The sequence below is a fragment of the Carya illinoinensis genome, chromosome 10 (assembly GCF_018687715.1).
Source record: "Carya illinoinensis cultivar Pawnee chromosome 10, C.illinoinensisPawnee_v1, whole genome shotgun sequence".
Lineage (NCBI taxonomy): Eukaryota > Viridiplantae > Streptophyta > Magnoliopsida > Fagales > Juglandaceae > Carya > Carya illinoinensis.
The window spans coordinates 16,600,525-16,613,623 of record NC_056761.1 but is presented as its reverse complement, the minus strand read 5'-3'; the positions used below and the strand labels follow the sequence as shown (position 1 = coordinate 16,613,623).

Genomic DNA, 13,099 nt, shown 5'->3' with positions numbered 1-13,099 from the left:
CCTTTGTATGGAGTCAGTGAGTAAAGAATACCTTCATTTGTAGTCATGTGATCAGTGGCCCCAGTGTTAGGATGCCATGAAGCATTCTCAGAACTGTCCTCCATTTTGATTGCTACAAAACTTTAAGGGAGACTATCATGTGTAAAAGAGTGATTAAACTTGTTAAAACACCTTAAAGCAGTGTGATTTCTTTTGTTACAGAGCTAACATGTGACTTCTTTATTTGCATATTTGAAATTGGATGAGGAACCATGAGAGTGACTACTGTTGAAATTTGGTGCTTGAGGTGGAGCATTGGTTTTGGATCCAATGGATTGGCATTGGACAAAACCATGGTCTTTGGATGTAAAGGATAAGCACATGGAGTAGAATGATGTGTCTGGTAAGAAAATGTCATACAATTTCACAAGCTATGACACGGCTTAAATCTTTATATATATCATTTATTTTATATAGTTAATGAAATAAATGAAATATGGTGAAGAATATCTAGAGCAGAAGAGTGTTGGTACAATAACAAAGCTACAACTATAATACAAGTTTGTAACACCCAAATCCAGCACCAACCTGCTTTCTAAATATGTTTGGGTTAGATGTAAGAAAATCCCAGTTGAATTTTTGAGTTTTTTTTCAGGCCTTGTGCCCAATACTTTAGTTTGGTGGATTATGATTTTTCATTAAGTTGATAATTAGGTTAACATTATTTTATGGACCGAGAAATTTATGAAACAAGTATATATATATATATAACCCGCTGTCTAAGATTTTTGGATTTGCACGTACAAAAGACCCGCTTGGGATTGACGAGTATTTTCTTTTTATATATGGACTTATATGTATGAAAAAACTAGTTGAGTTTTCAAGTTTTTTGTTTTTTTAAATATAGGTTATAGGTCTAATTTATTTTTCAAGAATCCGACCTATGATTTATTTTTTTAGGAAAAGTCTAGTTGCAAGCACACTTGTGCACTAATATGTGTACCAATTTATTGTGATTGGTCAAAAAGTAGATTTTATTGAAAACAATTCTAATTTAAATTTTAAGTATGAAAGAATCAGTATTGGTACGCAAATTAGTATGCGACTTTGCTTGTATGTAGCAAAATTCCTTTTTTTAATGTTTGTTATTTTTTTTCAAACGAACTCTAGAGTCCTTTTCCCATTAAAATTCTAGAACCACTCTCGTAGCCCATGCATGCATGTCTCTATACCATTAGGGTTTACAACAGTTGGTATATATATATACACATATGAGTTTGGACGTTCATCATAACCTCATTTTTTCCAATCTAGGGTTGTCGTGCACCTCTACCAAACTACCTATCGGTTTCTTTTGCTACCAATCGCAGCAGTTTTGCTACCAATCACAGCCGTTTTTCCTTAAGCCTCACCCATGCAACAAGACCACTAGTTTTTTTCTTTTCTTTTCTTCCCACCACTACATGACGCGAACCCCTCCAATTCTCGCAAGACCACCATCACCGAAACCCTGACCAAATGCATGCATGTCACACCATCTTTGGGACAGTTGCCAACCACTGTCCGTCGCTATCCCTGTACAACTCAGCCACTGTTGCAGGGGATGTCACAAGCCTTCTCTAATAGTGCAAGAATGTAACTGAAAAGGAAGAGGTTATAGAGAGAGAGAGAGAGAGAGAGAGAGAGAGAGAGAGAGAGAGAGAGAGAGAAAGAGAAAGAGGAAGAGAATTCGGAATTGAACTGTAATACTTCAGATGCCTTTATTGATGATTTACACCCTGTATTTATACACGTAATTCATATGCTAAAGTACTCTTAAATCCTTGTATTCCTAATGGGCTTTTATTATGAGAACTTATACACAGCCGACGTACTCTTCTCTGGTCCAGCTCTGGCCCGGCCCATTGAGCCCATTTCATCACTTATACTCCAGCTGCTGTCGAACCCTAACCTTCAACATATGACAAGGGACCAATGCGCACTGCTGCTACGTCGAAAGCCACCAAGCCACACTTGAACCTCCACTGCTCTGCCCTGCACCACTGTACCCCACACTTAGCCGCCCAACGTAGAAGCTCTGCCGCACGCATCATCGAAACATCCCTGTTTTTGCGCACCCAAAACAGAGGAAGTGTTCCTCCTACCTTGAACCACTGCAACCACCCTCCACCGAGAGTTCCATCACGTTTAGGCCCCACAGAAACCGTTGGCAAAGTCTTTCAGTCACCCCAGGTCCGCAGCACGCCACCTCAGCCTCGTTGCATCACACTGAGTCACCGCTGTAGACAACCGCCCAGCTTACCACCCGTCGTGCTCTCCATCTCTCGGTGGGCCTCTGCCTCGTGAACTATCGTTTCACGTAACATGAAATTGTTTTCACTAACAAATTATTCTAAGAAAAATTTAATTGCAATCATAATTACGTGCTAATATATGCACCAATCTAATATAATTGGTCAAAAAGTAGATTTTATTAAAAATAATGCTAATTTAAATTTTGAATACGAAAAAATCAGTATTGGTATACAGATTAGTACGCGACTTTGCCTGTACGTAACAAAACTCTTTTTTCTAATGAAGCTTAGGTAATGCGTAGATTTATTAAATGAAATTACATTTTTTTACCCTTTGAGCTACAAGTTGTGTTAATGAGTTTTGAAAACTTTAAATATGCGTTAGTAAACTCTAATTTATTTATGTTAGCAGAAATCATTTAAGTAATTTAAATTGGTACTAAGTAAGGGTTTCTTTCAAAAGTAAACGATAATGTTGTAATTTTATTATGATCTAGTTTATTAGATAATTGTTGTTGTATAATTTAAAATATTTTGGTATAATTAGAGTATTTAGTATTAAATTTTATAGTTTGATTTTTCAATAGTAAATAAGACGTTAGATTTTAATATTTTAGTCAGAGATCAAGTTGAATATTGAGAAATTTGGGAAGTGATGATATTATTAGGGATTGAAAATTTATGTTTTTGAGGAATTAAAATAGGTTAAAAATAGGTTATTTTAGCATTTTAAGCTTAAATATTGAAATATGTGTTCAATTGGAAATTTATGGGAATTACATGATTATTTTATAGGTGACGATCAATATTCATTCGGCATTGTTAAGGAAATTTTTGAAAGGCTAAGAAGTTCAGGTAATCTGGGTTCCTATGTTAGATTTTGCATAAAATAAAATGAAACGCGATTGATTTTGAAAATACACATGTTTGTTTTGAAAAAAAATATGAAAACAACCTTAAATATGTGTTCTGTATATGCATGAAAGCTATACAAAGAGAGAATTTTCTATCATGACTGGTGTAGACATGAGATAATTTTGTGCATTCTGTTTCTAATCTATGCAAAAAGAGCAAATACGAAATCTATGAAAATTTGTGCATGTGATGTGAAAATGTTCTGAAACTGTTTTTGAATATGTTAAAAGACTTGAAATGCTCAGTACTCTATTTGGATATGTTGTGGCATCTGAAAACCTTGGCTTGAGATTCTGATTCTGTATCCTGATTAAGTATGGTTATGATGTTCTATTCGATTTTCATTACGACCCAACCACAGGTGATAATAGTTGATACGGCCAAACCATAGGTGATAATAGGGGATGCAGCCCTTCCACAAGTTATAATGATGGGTTATAATGGTGGTTTATAACCGTACCATGGGAGTTAAACATGGTATACGGCCCAACCACGGGTGATAAAAATGGTATACGACCCTTCCATGGGTTATAATGGTAGTTTATAACCCTACCCTTGGTGTTAAACATGGTATATGGCCTAACTACAGGTGATAATCGTGGATACGACCCTTACAGGGGTTATAATTGTGGTTATAATCCTATCATGGGGTTTAAATATTGTATTTGTCCCGATGTGATCTTCTGATTGATGAAGATGTCTTAGATTTTGATATAACAAAGGAGTTTTGAATAAGAATGTTTTCTGAAAGTTTCATTCTAATATTTTTGGTAATATGTTTTGATTCTGCATTCTGAAAGTAAATATTTTGTTCTACATTTTGAATTCTGAAAATGCTCATGTGTACACACTTTAAATATGTCCTTTGCTTACTAAGTTATTGATAACTCACCCCTTATCTTCAAACATTTTTCAGATAATTTTGATGGTTCAGCTAGAGAACAAGAGTATGAATTTTTAGCAAGGTGTGATGATCGTAGAGAAATAAGTGTCCGAGAGTACAAATATTTATTTGAGAGTTATAGTTAGCAAATTGATTATTTTCAAATATTTTGATGTGTTGAGTTAATGATACTTTTGAGTCTTTGGGAGTTTTTAATTTATTTCATTGAGGTATTAATTTGGTGTCTTGATGGATTTTTGGTTTGAATAAATGGATTTGTATTTTGGTGGAGAATTTAGAGTATACAAATACACTATGGGAGATAATTTAGGTTCCATGAGCTAACTCCACTCTTTGGACCTCCGGGAACAGGGAAATACAAACCAGCTCTCTAGGTGAGCTTGAGATTTTTCTCCTTGCCGCTAGCCACCGCCACGAGAAATCGGGATCTCCCTGCCAAGCTCCTCCACGAAATCTCTTGCAGCATAGCGCCACTGCCCCAGCCCCACGTGAAAACCGATAGCCACTTGGACTCACTTCCATAAACGGTAGCCACCCACTCACACGACAACGCCACCACTAGCCGCCAGCCCCATTTGTTGATCCTCACTCAGCCATTCAAAACAGAGATGCAGCCTCACCAATGCCGAAGGACCTCTATTTTTCCTTCCCGAAATAGAGCAGTCATGGCTCAACCAACCCACTACCCTTAAGCCACCACCCACGCTGGTTGCCTCAGCTGCCAAGGACGACACTTCCGCCCCTCCCAGCCACTTTGTTGTTGCTTCATCGTTACCCACACGGTGAGTCCCTGTCATGCTGCTCCCTTTTTCTCTCGCGCACTCAATCTTCACTCTCTCTCTCTCTCTCTCTCTCTCTCTCTCTCTCTCTCTCTCTCTCTCTCTCTCTCTCTCTCTCTCTCTCTCTCTCTCTCTCTCTCTCTCTCTCTCTCTCTCAGTGCTGATCTACTGCAGGTAAGGGTGTAAAACAAATCGGTGAACCTGGCCGAACGGGACCAAACCGGTGGGATCGGTCCGTTACCGGAGTTTGATTCGGTCCGGTACCGGTTTTATTTTTCTTAAAATCGGTCAAAATCGATCTGGTTTTGATTTTTTTTTCTAAAATCGAACCAGACCGGTTTATATATATTTTTTTAATTTTTTTATTATATATAACATTTATATATAATATATAATTATATATAAAATAGTTTTGTATTATATGATAAATTACTAATTAATATAATATTAAATTTTAAAATCTTGTTTCATTTTGTTTGTTGTATTAATAGTTATACTAATACTATATCACTATATATTATAATATACTATAATATATCATTATATTATATATTATAGTATATCATTATAGTCTATAATACAATTATAATATATATTATAATATACTACAATATATTATCACTATAGTATTATATACTATAATACACTATATTATAAATATTATATAATATATAATATAGTACATTAAAACTGGAAAATTAGACCGAACCGGACCGGAAACTGGAGTATCGGTTTAGGAGATTAACCAGTGTATAATCGGTTTTAAAAAATGTAAAACCGGTGCATACCGGTTCGATCCTAAATTTTGTCCAAAATTGGACCGAACGGAACTGGTTACACCCCTAACCACAGGCTCACCACGTTCGACCTTAGCCCAAACACCCTTTTGTCGCCCTCCATCCGAGTTCCTCGGTGAGTCCTCCATAGCAGCCCCTATTTTGTAGTTACAAATTCAAAAAGGGTGGCTTTTGCGTAAAGCCCTTGCATACTTGGTTCCAATAAAATGTTTCCCTGCATATATAGGTGTTTTGTTCTTTTATGTAAAGTTAGGGAAGATTACATCTAGGATATTACGACCATACCCTTGAGTTATAATCCAAAACAGATTTGTAGTTTTTGGACGTGAATTGTACCGTGGGTCTCAACGGTTTTCAGAAAGTTTGTAATTATATTCTTTTAAACTAGGTCTAGTTTTGCTTTATATTGGTAAAAAAATTGTATTTTTACATAAATGTTTTAGAATTAATGTATAAGTTGGAAGTGTTAATTGATATCGAGGTAATTTGGAAAGTGCTTATATTTTAGGGTTGTAAGAATTGTAGATTGTTTCTTTTAAGGGAAATTAGGTTATGTAGTATTTCATTTTTAAGCATTAATATACGTTTTTTATTAGAAATTTATGGGAGTACGCGACTATTTTATAGGTGACAATTGATTTTTGTTCAGTACTGTTGCATGTGGACAAATTTTGTTAAGTTAATAAATTTAGGTAAGCGGGGTTCCTATGTTAGACTTTGCATAAAAACAAAATTGGTTGAGGTTGATTTTTGAAAAATATGCATATTTTTTTATGAAAAGAAATTTGAAACAATTTCAGTATTTTTTTTGCATTACTCATGAAATTCTGTATAAGAATAAAGTATTTTCTAACATGACTAGTGTAGACATGAGCTTAGTTTTGGCATTTTATTTATGAACTGTGCAAAAAGAGCGAATATAAAACTTATGAAATTTTGTGCATAAATTTGTTTTTGTGATCTAATTATGTTTTGTTCTGATTTTGTTCAGTGCTCTGATTTGATAACATGTGATTTCTAAAACCCTTTGGCATGACTATTTGACTCTGTATCAGATTTTGTTTATGCTTTGTTTAGTTAGAGACCCTACCACAGGGGTTTTACATGGCTTCTGTTCTGATATGATAGGGCCTTGCCAATAGAAAAAAAAGTGGTATTCTGTTTCAGTTTTGATATGCATCTACTTGGTTATCCGCAGATGCACAACCCTACCATGGGGGTTAAACATGGCCCCTGTTCTGTAATGCCACTCTGATATGATGATGATGATGATGATGAATCAGACATGTTATGCCAAAATACTTTGGACGATTTATATTCTGTTTCTGCTTGGTTGGCCGTCGGGATTTGCATAACCCTATCACGGGAGTTAAACATGGTCTTTATTCTGATATGATAAGATAAAATGTGATGTTTCAGTTTATGTTATGCCAAAGGGATTTTGATTATGAATATTTTGAACTTTTGCTTTAATATTTTGATAACATGTTTTGACTCTGCATTTTGAAAGTAAATATTCTGATTCTGCATTTTGAAAGAAAATGTTTTGTTCTATATTATGAAAGAAAGTATTTTGTTTTGCATGTGTCTTAGCTTGAGAGTGACTACTGTTGCTAGGACAGGTCACAAGCTAAGAGCTAAGAAAAAGGAAACGTGATAAAGGAAATCGTAGAAGATAGGGATAGAAGGAAGAGTATGTCTAACTAAAGTATAGTCTGTGTTTTATAGTTAGTTGCTTATGCACTAGATAGAGAATGACGCTAAGGTTATGTGTATGTATGTAGGCTGTCATCTGACACGCACAATGAATGGACTACATAAAATGAGTATGGTATGGAGTCCAGGTATATTATATCCATAATCTTCTAGAGTTTTCTAAATGATATGATATGAAAATGAAATGATTTTCCTTTACAATGCTTTATGAAATGAATGATGTTTTATGAAAGTATGCCAAGTATAATGTTTAAAGGTATATGTATGTAAAGGCCTTCCTTGGCAACCCCTTTTTAAGCACCTCAAAGTATTAATTGTATGCATGTGAATGAATATTACAAGAGTATGTATTATATGTGTTTTCATGAAATGAAATGTGAGGTTTATGCCTGATGTTTTACATGAACTTTGGACTGATGTTTTAAATGATGCGATGAACTGAGATTTTAAAAGGATGCCATTAACTAATGTTTTAAATGATGTGATGAACTGAGATTTTAAAAGGATGCCATTAACTAATGTTTTAAATGATGTCTTGAAAGATGATGTTTAAGCCTGTGATTTTAAATGACATTTATGAATGAATGGACTGATAATTGAAAGAATGAAAGAAAGGATTGAATGAATGAATGCTTTAATGTATGAAACTACGCAACGACCAAGAAGAATGAATGAATGATAGTACCAATGAATGGGTAGATTGCAACGCTAGGTAAGTAGTACTGGCAGTACACCCAGTACTGCCCCCTGACTGAAAGGGATTCCCAATCTGTGACCATGGGCGGAGTTCAGGTCCAAAAGATGACTGCTAACCCTCACACACAGGGCATAACAGTGTATACCAGTCCAAGGAAAGTGATAAGATGAATGAATGTAAGTATGCTTTAGTTTCCTTATGAATGAAAAGACAAGGTGTGGGAACGTTTTACTAAATGAAAACCCTTTTAAGGAAAACCCCACCTCGTAATGTTTTAAACGAATATATGTCTTATATATAGTATGTATGGAGTGATGAATGCATGACTGAAAACATATTTTAGTATAGTTTTACTCTATGAAGTAATGCTTACTGATAAATAGTCAATTATGCAGTATTAATACTCTTAAATATCTTGGGTTAAAAGAGCTTTATGTGTTAAAATAAGAGTATTAATTTGATAATGTGAATTAACTTTGTTTGGAAAGTGAAATAATATTTTACCCCTAATTAAATATAGATGCATTATGTAATGGGGCTGACTAACATTTAAGTAAAACTTACATTTGAATCTTGGCCTGTGTCTAGGAGTGAAGCCCATTGCCTACATAGTTGAAAAATCTGGGAAGAAATAAAATAGAGGCCAGCACCCATGACTCAAGGCCACGTCCATAGCCTTGCTGAAAGAGTGAAACCATGCTTTGCTCTCAGATGAAGCTATGGCATGATTTTTTTTTTTTGGGGGGGGGGGGGGGGGGGGGGGGGGGGGGGGGGGGGAGGACCACAAACACAGCAAAGGATGAAGCTACAAATGCAAGGCACAAGAGCACGCCTCAAAGTTTTGAATACCATACCGGAGGCTGTACCAGTCAAGGTACTGGAACGAAATATTTCGGTACCAATACCATTTTGTAATAGTCAATATATAAATAAATTATATTCCAAAATAATAGTCTATATATGAATAAATTATATGTAAATACATATATATATAAATTATAAATAGCTTAGTCTAAATTGAGGGTCAAAAGATGAGCTTGCAATTTGAAGAAATGAAAAAAAAAAAAAGTAAAGGCCAAAATATCGGCCGGTACGGCCGAGATTCAGACCGGTATGAAACAATGGTCTTCTCTGTACCAGCTAAGCCATGGAAATGAAATATTTCAGCCGTACCGGCCGGTACAGTATGAAATTTAAAACAATGGCACGCTTACATACTAAAGGTTGGGATGCAACACAGAAAGGCAGAGGGAACAGGTGTGGATGCACGAAAGGCGTGAAGGAGAGGAACAATCTAACACAAAAAATAAATAAATAAATAAATAAGAGCACTAGAGAATAAAACGTATTCTCACGGATGACGCTGGGGGCTCTTCAATTTATTTTTTTGTTTTTATGCTTTGCTGGAGGGAGTTCGTCTTTTCTTTTTTCTTTAGGAGCATTATTTTTCCGTTTGATCTTTTTCCTTAAGACTTTTCTTTTTAGTTTTCTTTTCTTTAGTTGTGGCTTCGTTTTATTTCCTGGGTCTTATTTTTCCTGTGTTGTGGCGTTCTTCTTCTTCTTTTTTCTTAGTTTTAGTTTTCCTATGCTGCAACGTTTCTTTTCATTTTCATTTTTTTCTTTGGGCTACGGTTTCTTCTTCAGTTTCATTTGTTTGATCTTGCATTTTATTTTTCCTTTCACCTAGACGACGGCTGCTTCTTGAGTTCAAGTGAGTTAATTTTTGAGTTCTTTTCCTATTCAATTCTTGCATATTTCAGAGGCTACTGTTTTGCACTCTAGGGTATATCACATTTGGATTTCTTTTGCTCTCGGATTTTGTGATGGCTTTACTTAGATTAATTTTTACTGCTAGAAATATTATGTGTAGCTAATTTCTGAAACTTGAGTTGTGGAATGAGACTCGATTTGTTTTGGGCTCTAGTTTAATGCAATATTTTGTTGATAAATATCAATTTCACTATATTACTAGTCGGATTCGAATTGAAAATAGATTGCAGCTCTTGTTCTTGATTTGTTGTTGACATAAGGCACAACAAAAACTTGAAAATTATCAAGGCTTCTCTTAGTTGATTGTTAATATATGTTTGGCTAGTAAAGTAGTGAATCCCTTAAGAAAATATTACAAAAACCTAAGCATAACTTTTTTATCTTCCGTTTATCAATGCCTTGACTGGATTGTTGATCGAGAAAATTATCTAGGACCTTAAAGAAAGAGAGTCTCATACCCAACCCAAGTGTTTTCTAATTTTCCTTTTAGACATAAACTTTAATTTCCCCTCTGACTTAATTTTACTAAAATTAATTTCACACTTTTTCTTCCAAATCCATTTTCAAAAATCTGTTTTGGTTTTGCATATTCTTTTTTTTATACAACCATAAAAAGCATAAAAAGATCTCTCAAATTGCATTTCATTTTGTTTTTCATCCCTCATAGTCAACATGTTTTTTTTTACAATAAAGTTTACAAATGCTTTGATAATCCACTGTCCTTGTGGAATACGATATTAGACTTATCCTTGATACAACTTAACACTTCTACACTTGAAAGCACATTTGAGATCACGTCACTTACTCAGTATTCGACTCATTGTGTTTTAATGAATGTCCCTCCTCCCTCAGGAGCAAAATGAGTAGAAGGCGTTAGGATAGAAATGGCCAATGAGAAAGAGCATGGAAGCCTAGGCATGTAGTTTTATGTATGAGAGGCCTTTTTATTTAACTTTATATTTTTCCACTGTAACTCTATTTTAATCTTAAAGCGTGTTTTACTTTAAAACGTAGGGTCTTTTATATCCTAGGTAGGAAAGGAAAAAGTTTTAAATGGAACGGTAACTCCTGTCTCTTTTCTTAAAACTATTTTCTAAGTCCTACCACAAGGACGGGGTGTTACATTAGGTGTTCTAGTGGTTAATCCCACTGGAATATCCGCTTTATTAGAACTATGAATGATTAAGAAATGGACGAAGCTTTTGATTTTTTTGGCTTATTGTACACTAAACAGTTTGGTCGGGCTGCGAGGGATATGATGATCTGAATTCATACTAGTTATAAAATAAGGAGTTTTCAGTTTTTTCATGTACAAGATGTTGTCTTGCTCGAATGTGTACACTCTTTTCTGTGAAAGAGTAAGGTGCCTTCAAAGATTGCATTCTTTGGTTGATGTGCTTTAATTCTTTAGGAGAAATTTGGACACGAGAGACAATCTTAGGAAGCATGGATTTGTTATGGATTGGTGTTTCTTATGTAAAAAATCTAGAAAATCGGTAGCTAATTTGTTACTTTATTATAAGGTGGTGGCAAGAATTTTATGGTATGAGGTGTTTAATAGGATTGGAGAGGCTTGGTTGATGCCTAGAAGAGTCATGAATCTTTTTGCCTGTTAGAAAGGCTTAAGGTGTAACTCTCAAATTGTCGTTTGAAATATTAGTCTTCTATGTCTTCTGTGGTGTATTTGCATTGAGAAGAATGGTCGATACTTTGAAACTACATAGCGTTCAATGGTCATACTCTGTGTGCTTCGACCATTGTCTTCAACAGGTACTAATATCCATAATTTTCTTGTTTATTTTTCTAGCTCCTGACTTGTAACTAGGTTTCAATATTTATATATTTCCTCGAATTACTTGGACTTTTCCTTGCTACTTGTCTTAATAAAATTTCTTGTTCATAAAAAAATATTAACCCTTCTCAAGTATCACCATTTTACAAAAGTGAAATTCAAACTTTCAATTTTAATTTTTAACACTTGATTTACGACTTTAGTTCAAGTTTGGGTTGTTCATGATTCAAAGAAATCTGAGCCAACCCATGTACACTTCTTTTTTTCGATAACCTACCCATGTACGCTTCTACGGTAACTATGTATTCTACTCTTTTGTACATAAAATAATTGCTATGTGAAACTTCTCATCAACTAGGTGTAACCAAGACTAGAGACATGTGGTCCTCTCCTCTCTGGGTGAGGTTTCTCTCTACTATAGAGTGAGTCTCTTGAACTAGTCCCTACTGGTTCGAAGAGTCAGTGATGGAGGAAGATTTAGCAAGACAATGGGAGGGACTTTGTCTTACTGAGAAGGAGAAAGAAGGGCTGGTTCTACCAGGAGAAGTATTGCACAGTGCACTGCATTATGGCAAGTACTGCCTATTAGCAATGATAGTGGCAGAGAAGTTTATAAACAAAGAAGCATTCAAAGTCACTATGACTAAAATCTGGAAATGTGATAGCTGGGTCCAATTTACAGAAGTTGGATCCAACAAGTTCCTGATTGAGTTTAATTTGGAGGAAGACATGAGAAGAGTAACCGCTGGAAGACCCTGGTCCTTTGATAGATGGCTGATATGCCTGCAGTCCCTTGATAGCAGCAAGTCAATTGGAGAAACCACCTTCACTAAAGAGGAGTTCTGCATCCAAGTTTTCAACATGCCCTTTGGTTGTATGACACGGGAGATTGGAATGCAGGTGGGCAATAATGTAGGAAAGGTGCTAAAAGTTCATGTTGACCAACGAGGCATTGGATGGGGGAAGTTCCTAACGATAAGAGTTGAAATGGACATAACAAAGCCTCTTCTCAGGGGGATGTTCATATCAGTGGAAGGGAAGCAAACTTGGATCCAGTTGAGGTATGAGAGACTACCATCCTTTTGCTTTAACTGTGGCACAATCAAGCACACAACACAGGGGTGCATTTCTAGTAGAAATGAAGAAAAGCAGCAGTATGGAGCATGGTTAAGGGCAGCTGCTCCTAGAGAGAGTGACTTGCTGTTCAAAAAGTATGGCAATGACATGAACCCAGAAGCTGAACCAGAGAGGCAGTCATGGAGGAAAGAAGAGGAGGTTAGGGATGAAGTCCAATCGAGGCAACACAGAAGTCAGAAGGTAGATCAGAAACTGACCAGGGAAGTCCAAGACCCACTTTTGGCTACTGCTACACCTACAGCCAAAGTACCAGAGCAGAGTAGACAGCAGAATGACAGGCTTCTGACCTCTCCAAAAGCAATCATCAAAAAGGAAAGTC

At 35.6% G+C, this 13,099-nt stretch overlaps 1 pseudogene; it reads left to right on the top strand.

Annotated features, from left to right (window-relative positions):
* LOC122278489 overlaps positions 1–13,099 on the top strand; it is a 35,788-nt pseudogene that overhangs the window by 11,889 nt on the left and 10,800 nt on the right.